This window comes from Siphateles boraxobius, unplaced genomic scaffold, assembly GCF_051911475.1.
Source record: "Siphateles boraxobius isolate OS27281-9 unplaced genomic scaffold, OSU_SipBor_1 77, whole genome shotgun sequence".
In the NCBI taxonomy this organism is placed as follows: domain Eukaryota; kingdom Metazoa; phylum Chordata; class Actinopteri; order Cypriniformes; family Leuciscidae; genus Siphateles; species Siphateles boraxobius.
Genome location: NW_027509205.1, coordinates 1510307 through 1534471, shown reverse-complemented (window position 1 = coordinate 1534471; position 24165 = coordinate 1510307). Strand labels below are relative to the sequence as shown.

Below are 24165 nucleotides of genomic sequence, written 5' to 3'. Positions count from 1 at the left end.
GAGGCAGAGCCAATGCCTGTTCCAGAGCCTATGCCTGTTCCAGAGCCGGAGGCTGAGCCAATGCCTGTTCCAGAGCCGGAGGCTGAGCCAATGCCTGTTCCAGAGCCGGAGGCTGAGCCAATGCCTGTTCCAGAGCCGGAGGCTGAGCCAATGCCTGTTCCAGAGCCGGAGGCTGAGCCAATGCCTGTTCCAGAGCCGGAGGCTGAGCCAATGCCTGTTCCAGAGCCGGAGGCTGAGCCAATGCCTGTTCCAGAGCCAGTGTCTGTTCCAGAGCCAGTGTCTGTTCCAGAGCCAGTGTCTGTTCCAGAGCCAGTGTCTGTTCCAGAGCCAGTGTCTGTTCCAGAGCCAGTGTCTGTTCCAGAGCCAGTGTCTGTTCCAGAGCCAGTGTCTGTTCCAGAGCCAGTGTCTGTTCCAGAGCCAGTGTCTGTTCCAGAGCCAGTGTCTGTTCCAGAGCCAGTGTCTGTTCCAGAGCCAGTGTCTGTTCCAGAGCCAGTGTCTGTTCCAGAGCCAGTGTCTGTTCCAGAGCCAGTGTCTGTTCCAGAGCCAGTGTCTGTTCCAGAGCCAGTGTCTGTTCCAGAGCCAGTGTCTGTTCCTGTGTTTGTGTCTGTTTTTGTGACTATTACAGTTCTTGTGGCTGTTCCTGAGCCGGTGTCTGCTGTTCCTGAGCCGGTGTCTGCTGTTCCTGAGCCGGTGTCTGCTGTTCCTGAGCCGGTGTCTGCTGTTCCTGAGCCGGTGTCTGCTGTTCCTGAGCCGGTGTCTGCTGTTCCTGAGCCGGTGTCTGCTGTTCCTGAGCCGGTGTCTGCTGTTCCTGAGCCGGTGTCTGCTCCGCCCTGGCCGCCCGAGGGGTCTTCGCCGCCCTGGCCGCCCGAGGGGTCTTCGCCGCCCTGGCCGCCCGAGGGGTCTTCGCCGCCCTGGCCGCCCGAGGGGTCTTCGCCGCCCTGGCCGCCCGAGGGGTCTTCGCCGCCCTGGCCGCCCGAGGGGTCTTCGCCGCCCTGGCCGCCCGAGGGGTCTTCGCCGCCCTGGCCGCCCGAGGGGTCTTCGCCGCCCTGGCCGCCCGAGGGGTCTTCGCCGCCCTGGCCGCCCGAGGGGTCTTCGCCGCCCTGGCCGCCCGAGGGGTCTTCGCCGCCCTGGCCGCCCGAGGGGTCTTCGCCGCCCTGGCCGCCCGAGGGGTCTTCGCCGACCTGGCCGCCCGAGGGGTCTTCGCCGACCTGGCCGCCCGAGGGGTCTTCGCCGACCTGGCCGCCCGAGGGGCCGCCCTGGCCGCCCGAGGGGTCTTCGCCGCCCTGGCCGCCCGAGGGGTCTTCGCCGCCCTGGCCGCCCGATGGACTTTGCGTCTCGCCCTGGCCGCCCGATGGACTTTGCGTCTCGCCCTGGCCTCCCGATGAACTGTGCGTCTCGCCCTGGCATCCCGATAGACTTTGTGTTTACCCCTGGATGCCCGATAGATTTTTTGTTTTGCCCCGGTCCCCGGTTAAACCCTCACTCCTTGTTCCTGTCTCCCTTCATGGACCTGGCCCACCTTCCCTCCCCCTGATCCTCCACCGTTCCACCTCCCTCCTGAACCTCTTGTATTATATTGTGTTGTGTTTTCTGTGTTTCTTGTTGTTGTCATGGAGCGTCTGGTAGCCGCTCCGTAGAGGGGGGGTTATGTCACAGTGTTGGGTTTGTGTTCCCCTGATGTCCACTAGATGTCCTCCTTTCCCACGGTGTCCTTCACTTATGAACTACATTTCCCACGATCCTTTGTCTCATCATTGCACTCAGCTGTTTCTTATCACTGATCATTGCACTCAGCCAATTCCCCATTATCATTGTCGATTCCCTGTGTATATAACCCTGTCTGTTTCAGTATGTGTCACGGAGTCCTTGTATTATGTCCCCACACTTCCGTTATTTGTATCATTCTGGTTCTCGTTGTATTTTATGTTTTGGATTGCCTTATTGGACTTTTGACCCCTGCCTGGATGACTAAGAGTTTGGATTGCCCTTTTATATTAAACTACTGCTTTTGGATTTTCTGCCTCCAGTGTGTGTTCCGTGACACATTTTTCTTTATATTATTGCTAAAAGATTTAAATTTTAAATACAATTTTAAACTTCCCATTTTCCTGTAGCTTCTACCTAATTTTACATGGTCTCTTAACCAGTTTCAAAGCATGCCTGTTCATTATTCATTAGAATTTAACGATGTCAGCTGGGTTGTTTTGTTTCATTATCATTATTTTGCTTCAGCTTGCTCTAGCAGGCCGATGACAGAAAGACAGACACAGTTACCATCCCTTCCTCCGCTCAAGCAGTCTCTCTCACTATAAATAAATTTCTAAGACTGTAACTTATATAAAATGTAATATTAAATTTGTTACAATAATCTTTGACCATTCACCTTTGTTATCCATACTTTTCTTAAATCAAAAGCTGTCTTCATCTTTAGCCACCACCATGTCTAACGACCTTCAAGAGTTAAAACTATGTTATAGACATATTAGTTCAAAATCAACACTATGATTTTCCTTGCCCGTAAGGCAACCGACATCAAAAAGTTTTATTACTGTCTCCACAACAACTAATGGGAATCACTTCATGGAACAGCTGGCCACTCCCGCTAATCATTTATCTTTAATTTTATTCTCTTCAGGGTGTCGTCCCCTGGCATAGTTGCAGACACTTGTCACAATGAAAAACAAGCCATACAATCAATGCGGTTTCTGGTGAGTGGTATAGAGGAACTCACATTTCTGGGTCAGACTGCCGTAAAGTTAATTTTAACCTCACAGCGCATCTCACCTCTCAATGCTCTGCTGACCCCGGTGGCCTCAAGTAATCAGCGCTCAACTGTCATACCTTTCTCACAAATAACAACTCCATCCGGAGTTTTCCAGTGTTCGTGACCCCCTGCGTTGGGCTGTCCCCTGGCCAGGAAGATCATCCCGTCATTGAGTAGCCACTCGTACACACGTACTCACTGGTGACCAGTCATTCCCAATAGAATCAGTTTTCTTCAACAGAACTCAGCTGTTTTCTGGAGCTTAGGAAAGGCACGTTCAAGAGTCACCAGAGCCATTCCGATTGCCTAATAGTGTTCACAGGGAGACAGGTTAATAACAACAGTATTTAATCACTTAAATCCATTAACTATCTTAAAAGCAGCAACCTAGCTACTCAGTGGATTTACATCACAACCGTACATTCAGTGTACATTTCCGTCGGCCCCGCCCCCGTTTCATGGTGGGGACTAAGATCAGACAAAGAAGTTACTGGTCCTAAAATAACCTAATCAAAGATGTCACTACAAATAGCTTATCACTTATGACACCGACTCAGGTAACAGCTTTTAGCTGACATTGAATGAGAGAGAGACATTGAATGAGAGAGGGACTGGTACACTGCACTCTCATGAACGTCTAACTTTATCTACCATCTTTTAACTCTATCCCAGCTTAAGGCATCTTTGCCAGATATTACATACGGTTTCAAATAAACATATTATTAATATTTGTCTTTTGCCCACACCTCAGGAAATTTAGGCATTACAAATTTCCACTCAGATTGAGTCTGTTGCACTGGCAGTTTCAGCCAGAGCACACATCAGATTCAGATAAGCAAACTGTTTCATTACAGCCAATAACAACCTTATCTTTTGAAAGCAAAACATCAGCTTCTAGTTCTTTCATGGTCAACTTTTCAAGCTGTTTGTTTAATCAGCATTTAGCAACTGTTAATCCAGTACTGCTTCTGCTTATTTGTTCTTACATAAAAATAATTATTCTAGTTCTCAATAACGTTTCACATTTCTCAATCTCAATTTTAATTGTCAAGTTCTCAACCATAGTTTAATATTTGACTTTAGTTTTCTCTTGGAGTTTATCAATCTCCAATTAGGATTCACACTATAAGTTTGACGAGGCAAGCACTCTCTGCTTGTGATACTTTTGCAGTTATTGTAAATCATATGTGAGATTAGTCTCTATATCATCTAAAACCTTTTTAAAATGTTTAATTACAACATAATCATCCTTTTAGTTACTTTGATAAATTTTGCAACTCACATCTGTTGGAGTCATTAATTTTACATCAACCTGTATTCATCAAATCACTTATAAAAATTACTATTATACAAATTACTATTATAGATATTTTCTTCAAAAGGATTCACTTTAAGACTTCAATCTTTTGACCTTTTTATCTCTTATTTCTCAGACGAAAAATGTCACTGTCGTCATTTAAACACTGATCTACTTTCAAACCAATATTATTACCAAAAATGTGTTGTCATTTTATCACATTTTAAACACTTTCTCGGTGGGCATTTACAGTTACGTATTAAATGGTCCTGATGACCACCATTAAAACACTCTCGGCTCCAACTTACTGCACACCCTTGAATCAGTGTGTGTCCCATTCAGGAATGCAAACAGAGCCACTGATTAAGCAGTTCTCTGTATTCTTTTACAGTCCACCAGTGGCTGATTTAATCATAATATTCCAATCATAATCTTCATCATTATTATTGGCAGAACATTAATTTTCATAAGCTGCAAAATATTCTAAGTTGTTTTCACAAAGTGTCTGTTTATCTTTAGTCACACTTGTCCAAGGAAATGATCTTCGACCCATAATTTAATATACTTGCTTTTTGTAATCATCGTAAGCAATACAAGGCTAAACATTTTAATTTTTCAGTTTCTTTGTTTTTTTGTAGCCAGTCAAGTTGTTGTTTAAATTTCCAAACAGAAGCAAAACTTATCAAGACAACCATTTACTTAATAATTTCTGCAAATTTCTCTGAAGTGAGGGCTTCAGAGCACAGCTGCTTACAGCGTTCGCTCTTTTGTCTCACTATTAGTTTCAGGACTGTTCAGGTTACTGATCAAGTTACTCAGTTTGTCTGCCATATCTTAATAACAGTTCAAACTCACCTGAAGTCATTGCAGAAATGGAGGCGGCGATCTTTGAACAACACAGCTTGGCTTCTCCGTGATGAAACTGCAGAGTATACTCCAAAATCACAGTTACATATACTGGTCCATGCCAATTTGGGTCACAACTTTTTTTTTCTTTTTTTTTCTCTCGGGATCGTTCCTGATGCATCCCTGGCAAACAACCCTATTTTTGTTAGTATCCCTAACTGCCTGATTCACTAAATTCGGGGATCCCCTATCTGAGATGGAAGAGATTGAGCAGGTTTACGGTGCCACTGGACCTCCCGTCCAGGGACGTACTCTGCTGGGGTGGTGCTACACCATTATTGCCAGCTGGGCCCCCACAGAGCACGCTTCGCTTGCGCTGTCTGCTGCCGTTACCCTTAACGACGCTTTCAGCGACTTCTTATCCTCTCAGCAGTAGGCCTACAACTTACTCCTTCACTCGCCTCATCGGAGTGAAGGCTACTTACTCCTTCACTCGCCTCATCGGAGTGAAGGCTCTCCCGCTCTCCTTCAAAATCTCTTCCAGTCAGACAGCCCTAACAATTAATAAAAGCTTACTACCTTGTGTGTTGATTTGCCAGAGATGTCACCACGGAATGATTGCCCGCCGCATCCTCCACCAAACTGTAAGGGGTGTACAGTTAAAGACCCAGAACCAGATATGAAGAATGAAGACCCAGAGTCAGAATTATAAAAAATTAAAGAAAATATTTACTGAAGATAGTTTGCAGTTTCATCAGCAGAAGTCAGCTTCAATACTCGCACAGGAGTTCGTAGGCCGCCCCGCTTACAGTTACAAAGATCACAGCAGTTATACGATTTCCAAGGTCTAAGCTACGTCATTGCTTACAGGATGAATGATTCTCATTGGCTATGAAATAGATAAACACAGTAATTTTCCACACATATACAGATAGACTGAAGCATATCTCCATCGATTATGCAGCTGAAGTAAGGCACGTCATGACCTTCCAGGTCGCAGATTTGGGTTGCTGGGCGCCAGTGTGTCCAGAACAACAACTCAGTCAATCTCCAATAATGCCAGTGGTTCCTTAACCTGTAACCAAGAAGACTAACACACACACCGACACACAGCTTTTCCAAGGTTGAATTTGGCCAGGCTCTCACTATAAATAGGAGAGTCCTCTCAAAACATAAAGATAATGCGTTCTTTCTCTGAAGGATAGCTAAACTTTAGTCTAACTGGAAAGAAAGGCTTTAACGAAGAAATGGCCCATTAAACTATTGGCTTCAATGACCCCTATATGTTTTAACACATTGAAGACCTTTCTCAAACACAAAACAAGTCCCTATTTCATTTCTGGAAGCTGTGTTAAATAAGCAAGCACTGCATTCAGATATCAAATACAGACATTAAAGAATACATGAAAAGAACATTTCAGTAATCACAATGGTAACTTATATAAATAAAGCAAAATCTCCAGAGAAGTCATTCAACTCATTTGATATTTAGAAGGAAACATATTGATTAATACCTTAATTATAATCAATCATTACATATACATTGAAGCAGCAGTGGATTCCAATCCACCCCCTTCACAGTAAAACATGATCCACTAAGTCAAACGCTTTTGTCAAATCAAAAAATAAGGCCGCACAATATTGTCTATTATCGAGAGCAGTAATTAAATCATTAGTGACTAATGTAGTAGCTGTTATCGTACTATGGCCCGCTCTAAATCCTGACTGAAATGCGTTGTAAATATCATGGCTAAGTAGATATTCTTTCATTTGATCATTTATAATAGATTCAAAAACTTTTGCTTAAACCCTTAATTTAGAAACCGGACGATAATTATTCAAATCGGAAGGATCGCCTCCTTTTAATAAAGGCATAACCATAGCCGATTTCCAAGATGGCGGAATTACATTAGTGGATAGACTCAAATTAAAAATCGATGCAATAGGTTCGGCAATAATATCTGCTGACAATTTTTTAAAAAAATTGGTTCAATTTGGTCAGACCCACCTGATTTCTTACAGTCTAAATTTCGGAGTAGTTTACGAACTTGGGACGGCAATACAGGGGCAAAAGAAAATAAATCTGATTCACTATTAGTCAACTCATCAGTTCTCTGTTCATCAAGGACCAAGGAATTGTCTGTTATCAAACCAGCTGAAATAAAATTACTATTAAACGTATTAACAATATCAGCCTTGTCTGTAATCAATCTTTGATTCAATTTTAAAACTTTTGGAAGATTAGTGGATGTATTTGATCCTATAAAAGATTTCGTTAATTTCCAAAATTTAGAAGGACAATTCATGTTATCATTAATCAGGTTTAAATAATACTGACTCTTCGAACTTTATATTAATTTTGTACACTTATTTCGTAATAATCTATATTGAGACCAGTCCTCCTCACCATTTGTTTTCTTTGCTTTAGACCAAGCCACGTTTCTTTGCTTAATAAGATTAGAGACGGATTGATTGAACCAAATATTATTTCTACCTCTCACCCGAAATCTACGTAAAGGAGCATGTTTATCACAAATTTCTAGAAAGATAGATTTGAAATAATCCCAAGCATCAACCACATCAGGTATAATTGAAACCAACTGTAAATCCCTATTATATACATCATGCAAAAAAGCCTGAACATTAAAATTTTTAAATTGACGTTTAAGATTTGAATTGAGAATTGAGATCCCCAACATGTGAGGCCTCCATCTTGAAGGTTTTTGTAGCAGGCCCCTCATCTGACCCCTTCCTGATGTTGGCTCCAGGTCTGTTAATAGCATGAGAAAAAGTAGATGTCATCACAGGCCTCTGCCCAGTCGAAAACCAACATGTGCCGTGTAAGCTCACGGACACCTGATCAGTGGGCCAGTGGTGCAATGGATAACGAGTCTGAGTACGGATCAGAAGATTCTAGGTTCGACTCCTGGCTGGCTCGCTCTGCCTCTTTTACTATGCTGTCAGCCCTTAGCCGTTTTATTAACCCATAGTTTTTGTTGTTATTATTATTGGATTGGTTGAGAAATATTAAAAATTGACAGTCCAACAATAGGCTGCTTTGTCAGTAGGATAACGGTTACCATACAATACTATGCGTCTTTTAAAATGCATTGCATGAGTACTGTCACAAGGACATTGCTTTACGACCAGTTTGTAGTGTCTATTATACCATCGCAAGAATGGGAGGAAACTGAGCCCCTCATGAGGCAAATGAGAGCTCCCTCTGTTGAGCCTGATGAAATTGAATTCAGTAAACAATCCCTTCGGATCATTCCCATGTCCTTAAAGGGGACGGTCACACACTAAAAGTAAAAGGGTCTGCTCCAGGCAGAAGGAAGATCCCATATGGTCTAGCGGTCAGGATTCCTGGTTTTCACCCAGGCGGCCCGGGTTCGACTCCTGGTATGGGAAGATCGTGTTGTCTTTGCATCACTTAATCGAAACAACCAGCATGTATGTCTGTAGCAGTTTTAGCCAGTGGCGGAGATTCAGCAACCTGATATGTTGAGGTTCTGTCCCCAATCAGTGTGCCTTCGATAGCTCAGCTGGAAGAGCGGAGGACTGTAGGTGGCAAGTTGGCAAACCTTAGGTCGCTGGTTCAACTCCGGCTCGAAGGAGTTCTTTTTCACACATAAACTTTTCCTTGGCCCTGCTTCTCGACGAGGGCGTCAGCGCTTGAGTTCGTAGTTCGCCATTTTACAATCACGGCCGCCGGTGGTGGGAAAAAACTCATTCCCTGACAGGGAATCGAACCCAGGCCGCGGCGGTGAGAGCGCCGAATCCTAACCACTAGACCACCAGGGAAAGTCTGCTGACGACTTGCCCTCAAGCCTGGCTGTGGCCTTTACCAGATTTTGCAGCAAGACCACTAATACTTGTATTTTACTCCAGGAGAGGAGACGTCACCGACCCTGGCAAACTGACAAACTGTCACAGACTCTGTAGGAATATCCTAACAACACCACAACTTGCCATGAAAACAAAAACAATAAAATCGCCAACATGTGAGGCCTGCATCTCGAAGGTTTTTAAAGCAGTTTTTTGCAGACGTCTGTGGCCCTGGATCCCAGTTCTTCCACTGAGAAACTGTCACAGGCTCTGTAGTGATATCCTAACAACACCACAACTTAACATTTATTTTATTTTATTTCCTTTATATTTCCATGAAGGTCCCATTGAGATTAAAAGAAATCTCTTCCTCCAGTGAGTCCTGGCCAAGATGGCCACACTACAAATCACACAAAAACACATATAAAACATTCCAGAAAGTCAGGGCACAACATTCATCATAAATCAAGTAAAACAACAGCATGATTCAATCATTGTATGCTGCAGTAAATTTTTTAATACATTCAAAGGAGGAATTGTTTCAGGAGGGACAGTAGCTTGAAATTCATTCCACAGCCATGGAGCATAGTAGGAGAAAGATGATTTACCATGCTCTGAATGTACCCTAGGTACTACTAATTTAATCCCATTAGATGATCTAGTGCTATAGTTCTTTCTACATAAACATAGAAGACTAGTAATGTAATTTGGAAGTCTACCCATCAATGTCTTTACAATAAATTTTAACATATGGGATTTCCTTCTTTGATATAAAGAGGACCAACCCAAAAATGATTTCCATTACACGAGAGTAGATGTTAAAACTTCATGCTGATTTGTACTCGGCTTTCGCCAAGATAATCACCAACTAAGACGTAGCTTTACAGTAACCTATGCTTCTCCATCCATTTACGCTTCTTTCCATCTAGTGACGTGAATCTTCTGTCTGGTGTTAATACAGTGTATTGCGCGTCAGCACACACAACGGCTGCAACCACAGTGCGGTCCCCCATAACAACCCTCTGGATTGAGCGGAGTAGGGAACATCTCTAGGGTCTTCAAGTGGGCACCTTCCGTCCTCAGTGTTTCGTCGACTAGCCCACGACACCTCAAGAGGGCTCGACAGTGACTCTGGCGTCCCAGAGTCACCCCCCTCCGTCCCCCACTCAACTCAGCCCAGCTTACTGACCTCTCCATTCAACTCTCCCCGAAGATTGAGCCTCTCACACGTACCAGAGTACATGTATTAACCTCCTGTGTTTGTCTCCCAGCGCAAGCCCTCATTGACTCCGGGTCTGCGGGGAACTTCATATCCACCCAGTTTCTCCAAAAGTTGAATATTCGGCGACGCCGTCTGTGCCGAGATCTTCCCGTCCAAACCATACAAGGCAAGCCATTAGGTCGTGGTCGAATTCGCCATTATACACCCACTCTAACTCTTCGTATCGGCTGTTTACACTCTGAGGAAATTTCTCTTATGGTGCTGGAGGAGTCCACCGCGGATATCATCCTGGGACGTCCCTGGTTAGTACAACATCAGCCGGTACTCCACTGGGGAACTGGAGAGGTACTCCGTTGGGGTGAAGATTGCCATAGATCCTGCCTCAGTTCCATCCAGAAGGTTCATTCTTCGTCCCGTTCCAAGTCACCCGCGGGGGAAACTAGAGTTCCTGTCTGTTCTACTTCGGTGGAAAGCCCTGAAGTCCAAGTTCAAGGCGAAATCCCAGTGGAGTACCAGGCGTTCCAGGACGTATTCAGTAAGGAACTGGCAACCAAACTACCTCCACACCGGCCATGGGACTGCGCCATCGACTTGCTACCCGGAGCCACCCTTCGCAAAGGTCGTATATATCCTCTGTCCATCCCGGAACAGAAGGCCATGGAGGAGTATGTGAAGGAAGCTTTACATCAGCAGTTTATTCGACCATCTACCTCCCCTGCCGCTTCGAGCTTCTTCTTTGTGGCCAAAAAGGACGGAGGCTTGCGGCCCTGTATCGATTACCGTCATCTTAACTCTCAGACTGTCAAATTCAGCTATCCCCTTCCTCTGGTACCTGCCGCCCTGGAACAGCTGCGTGGTGCACGCATTTTCTCCAAACTGGACCTTAGAAGTGCGTATAATCTGATCCGAATCCGGCATGGAGATGAGTGGAAAACTGCCTTTGTGACCCCCTCGGGCCACTACGAGTATCAGGTCATGCCTTTCGGACTGTCCAACGCTCCTGCCGTCTTCCAAGGTCATATGAATGAAGTCCTTCGAGAGTTCCTCAACCGTTTTGTAATCGTCTACATTGATGATATACTCATATACTCTTCTTCTATGTCTGAGCACCATCAACATGTCATCCAGGTCCTCGAGAAGCTGAGAGCACACAGGTTATATCTGAAGCTGGAGAAGTGCGAATTTCACACCTCTACCGTTCACTTCCTGGGTTATGTCATCAACCAACAGGGCATCCAAATGGACCAGAGGAAGGTGGAAACTATCCAGAACTGGCCACAACCCTCCTCCGTAAAGGAACTGCAACGATTCCTGGGGTTCGCGAACTTCTATAGACGATTCATCCGGAACTACAGTCATATCAGTGCTCCCCTCACTTCTTCCCTCAAGGGACGGCCCAAGTCTCTGTCCCTATCTCCCTCCGCAGTACAGGCCTTCCAGCGTTTAAAGGAAACTTTCATCACTGCTCCCATCCTCATTCATCCAAACCCGGACCTTCCGTTTGTGGTAGAGGTAGATGCCTCATCTACTGGAGTAGGAGCAGTTCTCTCTCAGCGGCAGGGTGAGCCACCCAAACTCCTTCCATGCGCCTTCTTCTCCAAGAAATTAGCCCCGGCGGAGCGGAACTATGACGTCGGTAACCGAGAGCTGCTGGCCATCAAACTGGCCCTTGAGGAGTGGAGGCACTGGCTGGAGGGAGCTAACCATCAATTCACAGTAATCACCGATCATCGCAACTTGGAGTACTTAAGGGAGGCTAAAAGACTGAACCCTAGACAAGCCCACTGGGCTCTATTCTTCACACGCTTCAACTTTGTGGTGTCATATCGTCCCGGGAGTAAGAATTGCAAGGCTGATGCACTTTCACGACTCCATCACACCTCTGTTGAAGATCTTCATCCCGAACCTATCCTCCCTCCAGCCGTAATCCTCAGTCCAATCGTCTGGGAGGTTGACCAACAGATCGCCCAGGAACTGACACGTCAACCCGCTCCGCCGGGAGGTCCAGAAGGGCGTATTTTCGTACCTCCACATCTACGTACTCCCCTTCTGGACTCCGCTCACTCCCTTCCGGGCTCTGGACATCCGGGTAGCAAGCGTACCCTCTCGCTCCTCAGTCAACGGTACTGGTGGCCGTCCATCTCCAGAGATGTCTCCAGGTTCATCCGCGGTTGTTCAGTCTGTGCCATCACCAACACCCCGAGGAGACTCCCAGAAGGCAAGCTCGTGCCGTTACCTCTTCCCAGGCGACCATGGTCACACATTGGTGTCGATTTCATGACTGATCTACCCAATTCAGAAGGCTTTACCTGCGTATTCGTTGTTGTGGACAGGTTCTCTAAAGGTTGTAAGCTGATTCCCTTACCTGGTCTTCCCACTGCGTTACAAGCAGCTGAAGCTCTATTCCACAACGTCTTTAGGAACTTCGGCCTCCCAGAGGATATCGTCTCGGATCGGGGACCTCAGTTCATCTCAAGAGTATGGCAAGCCTTCTTCAAACTCCTCGGGGTCACCATCAGCCTTTCCTCAGGCTACCATCCGCAGACTAACGGCCAGACTGAGCGGAAGATTCAGGAGATTGGACGTTACCTGCGGACGTACTGCCATCAGTACCAGGACAGCTGGAACCGTTACCTCCCATGGGCTGAGTATGCCCAAAACTCTCTGCGGCAGAACACCACCGGGCTCACCCCCTTCCAGTGTATCCTTGGTTACTAGCCTCCACTCTTTCCTTGGTCGGGTGAGCCCTCGGAGGTTCCAGCTGTCGACTTCTGGTTCCATCAGAGCGAGGGGGTATGGGACTCAGCTCACGTGCATCTACAGCAGGCAGTACGGAGACACAAGGAACAAGCGGACCGTCACCGACTCGACACCCCTCAGTATCAGCCAGGTCAAAAGGTGTGGTTGTCGACTCGAGACATCCGTCTCCGTCTACCTTGCCGTAAGCTGAGTCCTCGATTCATCGGACCATTCACCATCCAGAGGCAGTTGAACGAAGTGACCTACAGGCTCAATCTTCCCCCTCATTTCAGGATTGCTCCTTCATTCCATGTTTCCTTACTTAAACCCTTCACTGACCCTGTCACCCCTGTTCCCTCAGATAACCTTCCCACTGACGTACCTCCTCCCGTTCCCGTTGAAGAGGAGCCCATTTATCGAGTCCGCTCTATCATGGATTCTCGGCGGCGAGGTCCTCGGCTGGAGTACCTGGTGGACTGGGAGGACTACGGACCAGAGGAACGTTCCTGGGTCCTGCGAGATGACATCTTGGATCCAACGCTACTCACCCAGTTCCACAGTGATCATCCGGATCGTCCGGCTCCCAGGGGTCGTGGTCGACCTCGCCGCCGGCAGCGCCCGTCTCAGGCGTCAAGAGCCGCCTCGGGAGGGGGGGGTACTGTCAGGGTTACATCATCCAGATCACCATCTCCGCCCACTCGTTCCCTTTCACCCAACCAGACTTTTCCCCGTTCATTATCCCCTGAGTACTAATCAACGTCACCTGTGTCCCATCAACCATATGGACTATAAAACACTCACCTTCACTGCAGTCACTTGTCTGGTCTCGTCATTCCATGGCTCACAGACTTCCCGATCACTTACCTTCTACTTACCGTCGCTTCACTCATCTTGGATCAACCCATCCGTACCAGCCATCGCCACGCCACCTGCAAGAGAGGGAAAGAAAGAGAGAGACTTAAAACCACAGCTAAGCTTCATTGAACTTTCTATGTTACTTCTTCTCACCTGTTATCTCCGACCGCAATCCTTCTGCAAAATAAACACTGATAACTTACCATCTTGTCTGATTCCTCTGTGATCCGTGACAATATGCTCTAGTTTTTATAATTTCCAATTCATTTTATAATGAACTAAGAAGAATAGTTAATCCATTCTTTTCACTACTCCCCTTTATAGACCCAAAAGGTTCAAAACACTGGTTGAAAACACAAAGGTTGTCAAACTGCAAATAAACAACATAAAAAAAAATAATAAGACCCATAATAATCCACTTTAAGTCTCTCCATGAATTCATCCTTCAGTTTACAATCACCATCTTAATTATATAACATCTTATACTTTTTTTTTACTCTTTTCAAAAATAGAAATAAAATAAAACAAATTCAAATCATCATTTCAATCATTATTTTACCCCTAAAATATAGAATTGTTCCCCATTCTGCTAAATGCATTCCTTATCTTTATATCACGTTAATCCCTGTTAATCATACTCAATGCCTTTATTATTATTATTTTTTTTTTTATCTGAAACATCATTTTTCATACCATTTCAACTTGATTTGACTTAACAGGTGTTAATAAATAGTTCCATAAATTCTATCAGAAATTTTATTTTCATAACATACATTTATCTACTATATTTCTTCTCCTATTTCCATATTTCCCTACATGCCAGTTCCTTCTGCATCACTTTCCTCTTCCATTGAGTCTCTCACCACTGTCAGCCTAGTGACACTTAAAGTTCCCTCGTTAACTACTTCTCACAGTATTGCTCTATCAAATGGTTAGTCTGACGATCCAAAAAATATAATCAGTATTGTCTCAGTCCCACTTATCTTTACAGTTTTACAGAAACCAAAATATTATGTTACTCAAATCCCAGCCCACAGCCATATAGCTGCTTTCTCTTTTTACCTTTATTAAATCTGAGTTTTCTTAGACATCTAATGTCATACATACATTTAATGGATTGAGAAACAAAACCTTTTCTTTTTAGAAGTTATATTCACTCCTCCTTTGTTCGCCCTCCGGCCTTTCAATAGAAATGAGGGAGCTCACTCTGGATAATTTGGATAGTGACTTAGCCAATGTGTCACTTTGTCTCTCTGCCGTCAAGTCTATATATACATATATATATATATTTTTTTTTTTTCCTACGTTTATCCTTATGATCCCACCTAGTTGTCTATTTAAATTTAGACCCTCAGTTGAATTTAGACAAGAGTTTTACCCCAGAATGTATGGCAATCTTCTTTACAATTCCAATTTATATAAAATACTAATCCAGAGAGTAATTCAGTTCAATATCATAAATGACAAAAGCATTCATAATTACCAATAGCAGACAGAGCTGGAGAACCATTCCAATTAAAGCTCGTCCCATGTTCTGCATTGTCTTTTCATCAGATTGACTTAGAATTATCAACTTTTTTAAAGTTGGTCATTTCACTTAACCCATCTGTAATGATAAAACACTAATTCCAGATGTTAATGACACAATATCCTCAAAATCAGGAAATAATAGTACCCCAAACTAATGCATACAAGACATAAAGTGCTGTCACCATCACACGCACTCATACTAGACACACATATGTTAACTGTTCATTTTCAATGTTCATTTTGTCACAGTGTTGGGTTTGTGTTCCCCTGATGTCCACTAGATGTCCTCCTTTCCCACGGTGTCCTTCACTTATGAACTACATTTCCCACGATCCTTTGTCTCATCATTGCACTCAGCTGTTTCTTATCACTGATCATTGCACTCAGCCAATTCCCCATTATCATTGTCGATTCCCTGTGTATATAACCCTGTCTGTTTCAGTATGTGTCACGGAGTCCTTGTATTATGTCCCCACACTTCCGTTATTTGTATCATTCTGGTTCTCGTTGTATTTTATGTTTTGGATTGCCTTATTGGACTTTTGACCCCTGCCTGGATGACTAAGAGTTTGGATTGCCCTTTTATATTAAACTACTGCTTTTGGATTTTCTGCCTCCAGTGTGTGTTCCGTGACAGAAGGACTCCGTCACACAAGATCCAGCGGTATGTTTCTCAATATCTCTTCCCCAGCCACCGAGCGGGAGAGAAGGGAGTTTTTTAAGGGGACCCGATTAGTTAAGTTTCGTGGAACCCGTGGAGGTCGCAGTGGAGGAGGTGGTCGAGAGCCTGTTCACGTCCCGTCTGCCCAGTCAGAGACTGTTCACGTCCCGTCTACCCAGTCAGAGACTGTTCACGTCCCGTCTGCCCAGTCAGAGAATCTTCACGTTCCGTCTGCCCAGCGAGAGACTGTTCACGTTCCGTCTGCCCAGCGAGAGACTGTTCACGTCACGTCTGCCCAGCGAGAGACTGTTCACGTCACGTCTGCCCAGCGAGAGACTGTTCACGTCACGTCTGCCCAGCGAGAGACTGTTCACGTCACGTCTGCCCAGCGAGAGACTGTTCACGTCACGTCTGCCCAGCGAGAGACTGTTCACGTCACGTCTGCCCAGCGAGAGACTGTTCACGTCACGTCTGCCCAGCGAGAGACTGTTCACGTCACGTCTGCCCAGCGAGAGACTGTTCACGTCACGTCTGCCCAGCGAGAGACTGTTCACGTTCCGTCCGCCTTCCTGGGCCGGGACTATCTGGAGCGTCTGGCTCGGATCCTGGACATGCCCGTGTCTGCTGTTCCAGAGCCGGAACCAGTGTCTGCTGTTCCAGAGCCGGAGCCGGAGGCAGAGTCAATGGCCGTTCCAGAGCCGGAGGCAGAGCCAGTGCCCATTCCAGAGCCGGAGGCAGAGCCATTGCCGGTTCCAGAGCCGGAGGCAGAGCCATTGCCGGTTCCAGAGCCGGAGGCAGAGCCATTGCCGGTTCCAGAGCCGGAGGCAGAGCCAATGCCTGTTCCAGAGCCGGAGGCAGAGCCAGTATCCGTTCCAGAGCCGGAGGCAGAGCCAGTGCCGTCTGCCTTCTTGGATCTGGACTATCTGGAGCGTCTGGTTCGGATCCTGGACATGCCCATGTCTGCTGTTCCAGAGCCGGAGCTAGTGTCTGCTGTTCCAGAGCTGGAGGCAGAGCCATTGCCCGTTCCAGATCCGGAGGCAGAGCCAATGCTTGTTCCAGAGCCTATGCCTGTTCCAGAGCCGGAGGCAGAGCCAATGCCTGTTCCAGAGCCTATGCCTGTTCCAGAGCCGGAGGCTGAGCCAATGCCTGTTCCAGAGCCGGAGGCTGAGCCAATGCCTGTTCCAGAGCCGGAGGCTGAGCCAATGCCTGTTCCAGAGCCGGAGGCTGAGCCAATGCCTGTTCCAGAGCCGGAGGCTGAGCCAATGCCTGTTCCAGAGCCGGAGGCTGAGCCAATGCCTGTTCCAGAGCCGGAGGCTGAGCCAATGCCTGTTCCAGAGCCAGTGTCTGTTCCAGAGCCAGTGTCTGTTCCAGAGCCAGTGTCTGTTCCAGAGCCAGTGTCTGTTCCAGAGCCAGTGTCTGTTCCAGAGCCAGTGTCTGTTCCAGAGCCAGTGTCTGTTCCAGAGCCAGTGTCTGTTCCAGAGCCAGTGTCTGTTCCAGAGCCAGTGTCTGTTCCAGAGCCAGTGTCTGTTCCAGAGCCAGTGTCTGTTCCAGAGCCAGTGTCTGTTCCAGAGCCAGTGTCTGTTCCAGAGCCAGTGTCTGTTCCAGAGCCAGTGTCTGTTCCAGAGCCAGTGTCTGTTCCAGAGCCAGTGTCTGTTCCAGAGCCAGTGTCTGTTCCTGTGTTTGTGTCTGTTTTTGTGACTATTACAGTTCTTGTGGCTGTTCCTGAGCCGGTGTCTGCTGTTCCTGAGCCGGTGTCTGCTGTTCCTGAGCCGGTGTCTGCTGTTCCTGAGCCGGTGTCTGCTGTTCCTGAGCCGGTGTCTGCTGTTCCTGAGCCGGTGTCTGCTGTTCCTGAGCCGGTGTCTGCTGTTCCTGAGCCGGTGTCTGCTGTTCCTGAGCCGGTGTCTGCTGTTCCTGAGCCGGTGTCTGCTGTTCCTGAGCCGGTGTCTGCTCCGCCCTGGCCGCCCGAGGGGTCTTCGCCGCCCTGGCCGCCCGAGGGGTCTTCGCCGCCCTGGCCGCCCGAGGGGTCTTCGCCGCCCTGGCCGCCCGAGGGGTCTTCGCCGCCCTGGCCGCCCGAGGGGTCTTCGCCGCCCTGGCCGCCCGAGGGGTCTTCGCCGCCCTGGCCGCCCGAGGGGTCTTCGCCGCCCTGGCCGCCCGAGGGGTCTTCGCCGCCCTGGCCGCCCGAGGGGTCTTCGCCGCCCTGGCCGCCCGAGGGGTCTTCGCCGCCCTGGCCGCCCGAGGGGTCTTCGCCGCCCTGGCCGCCCGAGGGGTCTTCGCCGCCCTGGCCGCCCGAGGGGTCTTCGCCGCCCTGGCCGCCCGAGGGGTCTTCGCCGACCTGGCCGCCCGAGGGGTCTTCGCCGACCTGGCCGCCCGAGGGGCCGCCCTGGCCGCCCGAGGGGTCTTCGCCGCCCTGGCCGCCCGAGGGGTCTTCGCCGCCCTGGCCGCCCGATGGACTTTGCGTCTCGCCCTGGCCGCCCGATGGACTTTGCGTCTCGCCCTGGCCTCCCGATGAACTGTGCGTCTCGCCCTGGCATCCCGATAGACTTTGTGTTTACCCCTGGATGCCCGATAGATTTTTTGTTTTGCCCCGGTCCCCGGTTAAACCCTCACTCCTTGTTCCTGTCTCCCTTCATGGACCTGGCCCACCTTCCCTCCCCCTGATCCTCCACCGTTCCACCTCCCTCCTGAACCTCTTGTATTATATTGTGTTGTGTTTTCTGTGTTTCTTGTTGTTGTCATGGAGCGTCTGGTAGCCGCTCCGTAGAGGGGGGGTTATGTCACAGTGTTGGGTTTGTGTTCCCCTGATGTCCACTAGATGTCCTCCTTTCCCACGGTGTCCTTCACTTATGAACTACATTTCCCACGATCCTTTGTCTCATCATTGCACTCAGCTGTTTCTTATCACTGATCATTGCACTCAGCCAATTCCCCATTATCATTGTCGATTCCCTGTGTATATAACCCTGTCTGTTTCAGTATGTGTCACGGAGTCCTTGTATTATGTCCCCACACTTCCGTTATTTGTATCATTCTGGTTCTCGTTGTATTTTATGTTTTGGATTGCCTTATTGGACTTTTGACCCCTGCCTGGATGACTAAGAGTTTGGATTGCCCTTTTATATTAAACTACTGCTTTTGGATTTTCTGCCTCCAGTGTGTGTTCCGTGACACATTTTTCTTTATATTATTGCTAAAAGATTTAAATTTTAAATACAATTTTAAACTTCCCATTTTCCTGTAGCTTCTACCTAATTTTACATGGTCTCTTAACCAGTTTCAAAGCATGCCTGTTCATTATTCATTAGAATTTAACGATGTCAGCTGGGTTGTTTTGTTTCATTATCATTATTTTGCTTCAGCTTGCTCTAGCAGGCCGATGACAGAAAGACAGACACAGTTACCATCCCTTCCTCCGCTCAAGCAGTCTCTCTCACTATAAATAAATTTCTAAGACTGTAACTTATATAAAATGTAATATTAAATTTGTTACAATAATCTTTGACCATTCACCTTTGTTATCCATACTTTTCTTAAATCAAAAGCTGTCTTCATCTTTAGCCACCACCATGTCTAACGACCTTCAAGAGTTAAAACTATGTTATAGACATATTAGTTCAAAATCAACACTATGATTTTCCTTGCCCGTAAGGCAACCGACATCAAAAAGTTTTATTACTGTCTCCACAACAACTAATGGGAATCACTTCATGGAACAGCTGGCCACTCCCGCTAATCATTTATCTTTAATTTTATTCTCTTCAGGGTGTCGTCCCCTGGCATAGTTGCAGACACTTGTCACAATGAAAAACAAGCCATACAATCAATGCGGTTTCTGGTGAGTGGTATAGAGGAACTCACATTTCTGGGTCAGACTGCCGTAAAGTTAATTTTAACCTCACAGCGCATCTCACCTCTCAATGCTCTGCTGACCCCGGTGGCCTCAAGTAATCAGCGCTCAACTGTCATACCTTTCTCACAAATAACAACTCCATCCGGAGTTTTCCAGTGTTCGTGACCCCCTGCGTTGGGCTGTCCCCTGGCCAGGAAGATCATCCCGTCATTGAGTAGCCACTCGTACACACGTACTCACTGGTGACCAGTCATTCCCAATAGAATCAGTTTTCTTCAACAGAACTCAGCTGTTTTCTGGAGCTTAGGAAAGGCACGTTCAAGAGTCACCAGAGCCATTCCGATTGCCTAATAGTGTTCACAGGGAGACAGGTTAATAACAACAGTATTTAATCACTTAAATCCATTAACTATCTTAAAAGCAGCAACCTAGCTACTCAGTGGATTTACATCACAACCGTACATTCAGTGTACATTTCCGTCGGCCCCGCCCCCGTTTCATGGTGGGGACTAAGATCAGACAAAGAAGTTACTGGTCCTAAAATAACCTAATCAAAGATGTCACTACAAATAGCTTATCACTTATGACACCGACTCAGGTAACAGCTTTTAGCTGACATTGAATGAGAGAGAGACATTGAATGAGAGAGGGACTGGTACACTGCACTCTCATGAACGTCTAACTTTATCTACCATCTTTTAACTCTATCCCAGCTTAAGGCATCTTTGCCAGATATTACATACGGTTTCAAATAAACATATTATTAATATTTGTCTTTTGCCCACACCTCAGGAAATTTAGGCATTACAAATTTCCACTCAGATTGAGTCTGTTGCACTGGCAGTTTCAGCCAGAGCACACATCAGATTCAGATAAGCAAACTGTTTCATTACAGCCAATAACAACCTTATCTTTTGAAAGCAAAACATCAGCTTCTAGTTCTTTCATGGTCAACTTTTCAAGCTGTTTGTTTAATCAGCATTTAGCAACTGTTAATCCAGTACTGCTTCTGCTTATTTGTTCTTACATAAAAATAATTATTCTAGTTCTCAATAACGTTTCACATTTCTCAATCTCAATTTTAATTGTCAAGTTCTCAACCATAGTTTAATATTTGACTTTAGTTTTCTCTTGGAGTTTATCAATCTCCAATTAGGATTCACACTATAAGTTTGACGAGGCAAGCACTCTCTGCTTGTGATACTTTTGCAGTTATTGTAAATCATATGTGAGATTAGTCTCTATATCATCTAAAACCTTTTTAAAATGTTTAATTACAACATAATCATCCTTTTAGTTACTTTGATAAATTTTGCAACTCACATCTGTTGGAGTCATTAATTTTACATCAACCTGTATTCATCAAATCACTTATAAAAATTACTATTATACAAATTACTATTATAGATATTTTCTTCAAAAGGATTCACTTTAAGACTTCAATCTTTTGACCTTTTTATCTCTTATTTCTCAGACGAAAAATGTCACTGTCGTCATTTAAACACTGATCTACTTTCAAACCAATATTATTACCAAAAATGTGTTGTCATTTTATCACATTTTAAACACTTTCTCGGTGGGCATTTACAGTTACGTATTAAATGGTCCTGATGACCACCATTAAAACACTCTCGGCTCCAACTTACTGCACACCCTTGAATCAGTGTGTGTCCCATTCAGGAATGCAAACAGAGCCACTGATTAAGCAGTTCTCTGTATTCTTTTACAGTCCACCAGTGGCTGATTTAATCATAATATTCCAATCATAATCTTCATCATTATTATTGGCAGAACATTAATTTTCATAAGCTGCAAAATATTCTAAGTTGTTTTCACAAAGTGTCTGTTTATCTTTAGTCACACTTGTCCAAGGAAATGATCTTCGACCCATAATTTAATATACTTGCTTTTTGTAATCATCGTAAGCAATACAAGGCTAAACATTTTAATTTTTCAGTTTCTTTGTTTTTTTGTAGCCAGTCAAGTTGTTGTTTAAATTTCCAAACAGAAGCAAAACTTATCAAGACAACCATTTACTTAATAATTTCTGCAAATTTCTCTGAAGTGAGGGCTTCAGAGCACAGCTGCTTACAGCGTTCGCTCTTTTGTCTCACTATTAGTTTCAGGACTGTTCAGGTTACTGATCAAGTTACTCAGTTTGTCTGCCATATCTTAATAACAGTTCAAACTCACCTGAAGTCATTGCAGAAATGGAGGCGGCGATCTTTGAACAACACAGCTTGGCTTCTCCGTGATGAAACTGCAGAGTATACTCCAAAATCACAGTTACATATACTGGTCCATGCCAATTTGGGTCACAACTTTTTTTTTCTTTTTTTTTCTCTCGGGATCGTTCCTGATGCATCCCTGGCAAACAACCCTATTTTTGTTAGTATCCCTAACTGCCTGATTCACTAAATTCGGGGATCCCCTATCTGAGATGGAAGAGATTGAGCAGGTTTACGGTGCCACTGGACCTCCCGTCCAGGGACGTACTCTGCTGGGGTGGTGCTACACCATTATTGCCAGCTGGGCCCCCACAGAGCACGCTTCGCTTGCGCTGTCTGCTGCCGTTACCCTTAACGACGCTTTCAGCGACTTCTTATCCTCTCAGCAGTAGGCCTACAACTTACTCCTTCACTCGCCTCATCGGAGTGAAGGCTACTTACTCCTTCACTCGCCTCATCGGAGTGAAGGCTCTCCCGCTCTCCTTCAAAATCTCTTCCAGTCAGACAGCCCTAACAATTAATAAAAGCTTACTACCTTGTGTGTTGATTTGCCAGAGATGTCACCACGGAATGATTGCCCGCCGCATCCTCCACCAAACTGTAAGGGGTGTACAGTTAAAGACCCAGAACCAGATATGAAGAATGAAGACCCAGAGTCAGAATTATAAAAAATTAAAGAAAATATTTACTGAAGATAGTTTGCAGTTTCATCAGCAGAAGTCAGCTTCAATACTCGCACAGGAGTTCGTAGGCCGCCCCGCTTACAGTTACAAAGATCACAGCAGTTATACGATTTCCAAGGTCTAAGCTACGTCATTGCTTACAGGATGAATGATTCTCATTGGCTATGAAATAGATAAACACAGTAATTTTCCACACATATACAGATAGACTGAAGCATATCTCCATCGATTATGCAGCTGAAGTAAGGCACGTCATGACCTTCCAGGTCGCAGATTTGGGTTGCTGGGCGCCAGTGTGTCCAGAACAACAACTCAGTCAATCTCCAATAATGCCAGTGGTTCCTTAACCTGTAACCAAGAAGACTAACACACACACCGACACACAGCTTTTCCAAGGTTGAATTTGGCCAGGCTCTCACTATAAATAGGAGAGTCCTCTCAAAACATAAAGATAATGCGTTCTTTCTCTGAAGGATAGCTAAACTTTAGTCTAACTGGAAAGAAAGGCTTTAACGAAGAAATGGCCCATTAAACTATTGGCTTCAATGACCCCTATATGTTTTAACACATTGAAGACCTTTCTCAAACACAAAACAAGTCCCTATTTCATTTCTGGAAGCTGTGTTAAATAAGCAAGCACTGCATTCAGATATCAAATACAGACATTAAAGAATACATGAAAAGAACATTTCAGTAATCACAATGGTAACTTATATAAATAAAGCAAAATCTCCAGAGAAGTCATTCAACTCATTTGATATTTAGAAGGAAACATATTGATTAATACCTTAATTATAATCAATCATTACATATACATTGAAGCAGCAGTGGATTCCAATCCACCCCCTTCACAGTAAAACATGATCCACTAAGTCAAACGCTTTTGTCAAATCAAAAAATAAGGCCGCACAATATTGTCTATTATCGAGAGCAGTAATTAAATCATTAGTGACTAATGTAGTAGCTGTTATCGTACTATGGCCCGCTCTAAATCCTGACTGAAATGCGTTGTAAATATCATGGCTAAGTAGATATTCTTTCATTTGATCATTTATAATAGATTCAAAAACTTTTGCTTAAACCCTTAATTTAGAAACCGGACGATAATTATTCAAATCGGAAGGATCGCCTCCTTTTAATAAAGGCATAACCATAGCCGATTTCCAAGATGGCGGAATTACATTAGTGGATAGACTCAAATTAAAAATCGATGCAATAGGTTCGGCAATAATATCTGCTGACAATTTTTTAAAAAAATTGGTTCAATTTGGTCAGACCCACCTGATTTCTTACAGTCTAAATTTCGGAGTAGTTTACGAACTTGGGACGGCAATACAGGGGCAAAAGAAAATAAATCTGATTCACTATTAGTCAACTCATCAGTTCTCTGTTCATCAAGGACCAAGGAATTGTCTGTTATCAAACCAGCTGAAATAAAATTACTATTAAACGTATTAACAATATCAGCCTTGTCTGTAATCAATCTTTGATTCAATTTTAAAACTTTTGGAAGATTAGTGGATGTATTTGATCCTATAAAAGATTTCGTTAATTTCCAAAATTTAGAAGGACAATTCATGTTATCATTAATCAGGTTTAAATAATACTGACTCTTCGAACTTTATATTAATTTTGTACACTTATTTCGTAATAATCTATATTGAG

At 45.3% G+C, this 24165-nt stretch overlaps 3 non-coding genes across 3 annotated transcripts; 2 read left to right on the top strand and 1 right to left on the bottom strand.

The window, feature by feature from the left end:
* The first annotated feature begins 8246 nt into the window (after positions 1-8246).
* trnae-uuc (transfer RNA glutamic acid (anticodon UUC)) lies at positions 8247-8318 on the top strand. The gene has a single exon. It is a non-coding gene; the product is annotated as a tRNA-Glu (tRNA).
* Positions 8319-8437: 119 nt separating this feature from the next.
* trnay-gua (transfer RNA tyrosine (anticodon GUA)) lies at positions 8438-8524 on the top strand. Its single transcript is given in 2 exon segments — positions 8438-8474; positions 8489-8524. It is a non-coding gene; the product is annotated as a tRNA-Tyr (tRNA).
* A 115-nt stretch (positions 8525-8639) lies between these two features.
* Positions 8640-8711, bottom strand: trnae-cuc (transfer RNA glutamic acid (anticodon CUC)). Its single transcript has one exon. It is a non-coding gene; the product is annotated as a tRNA-Glu (tRNA).
* Between the last annotated feature and the right edge of the window lie 15454 nt (positions 8712-24165).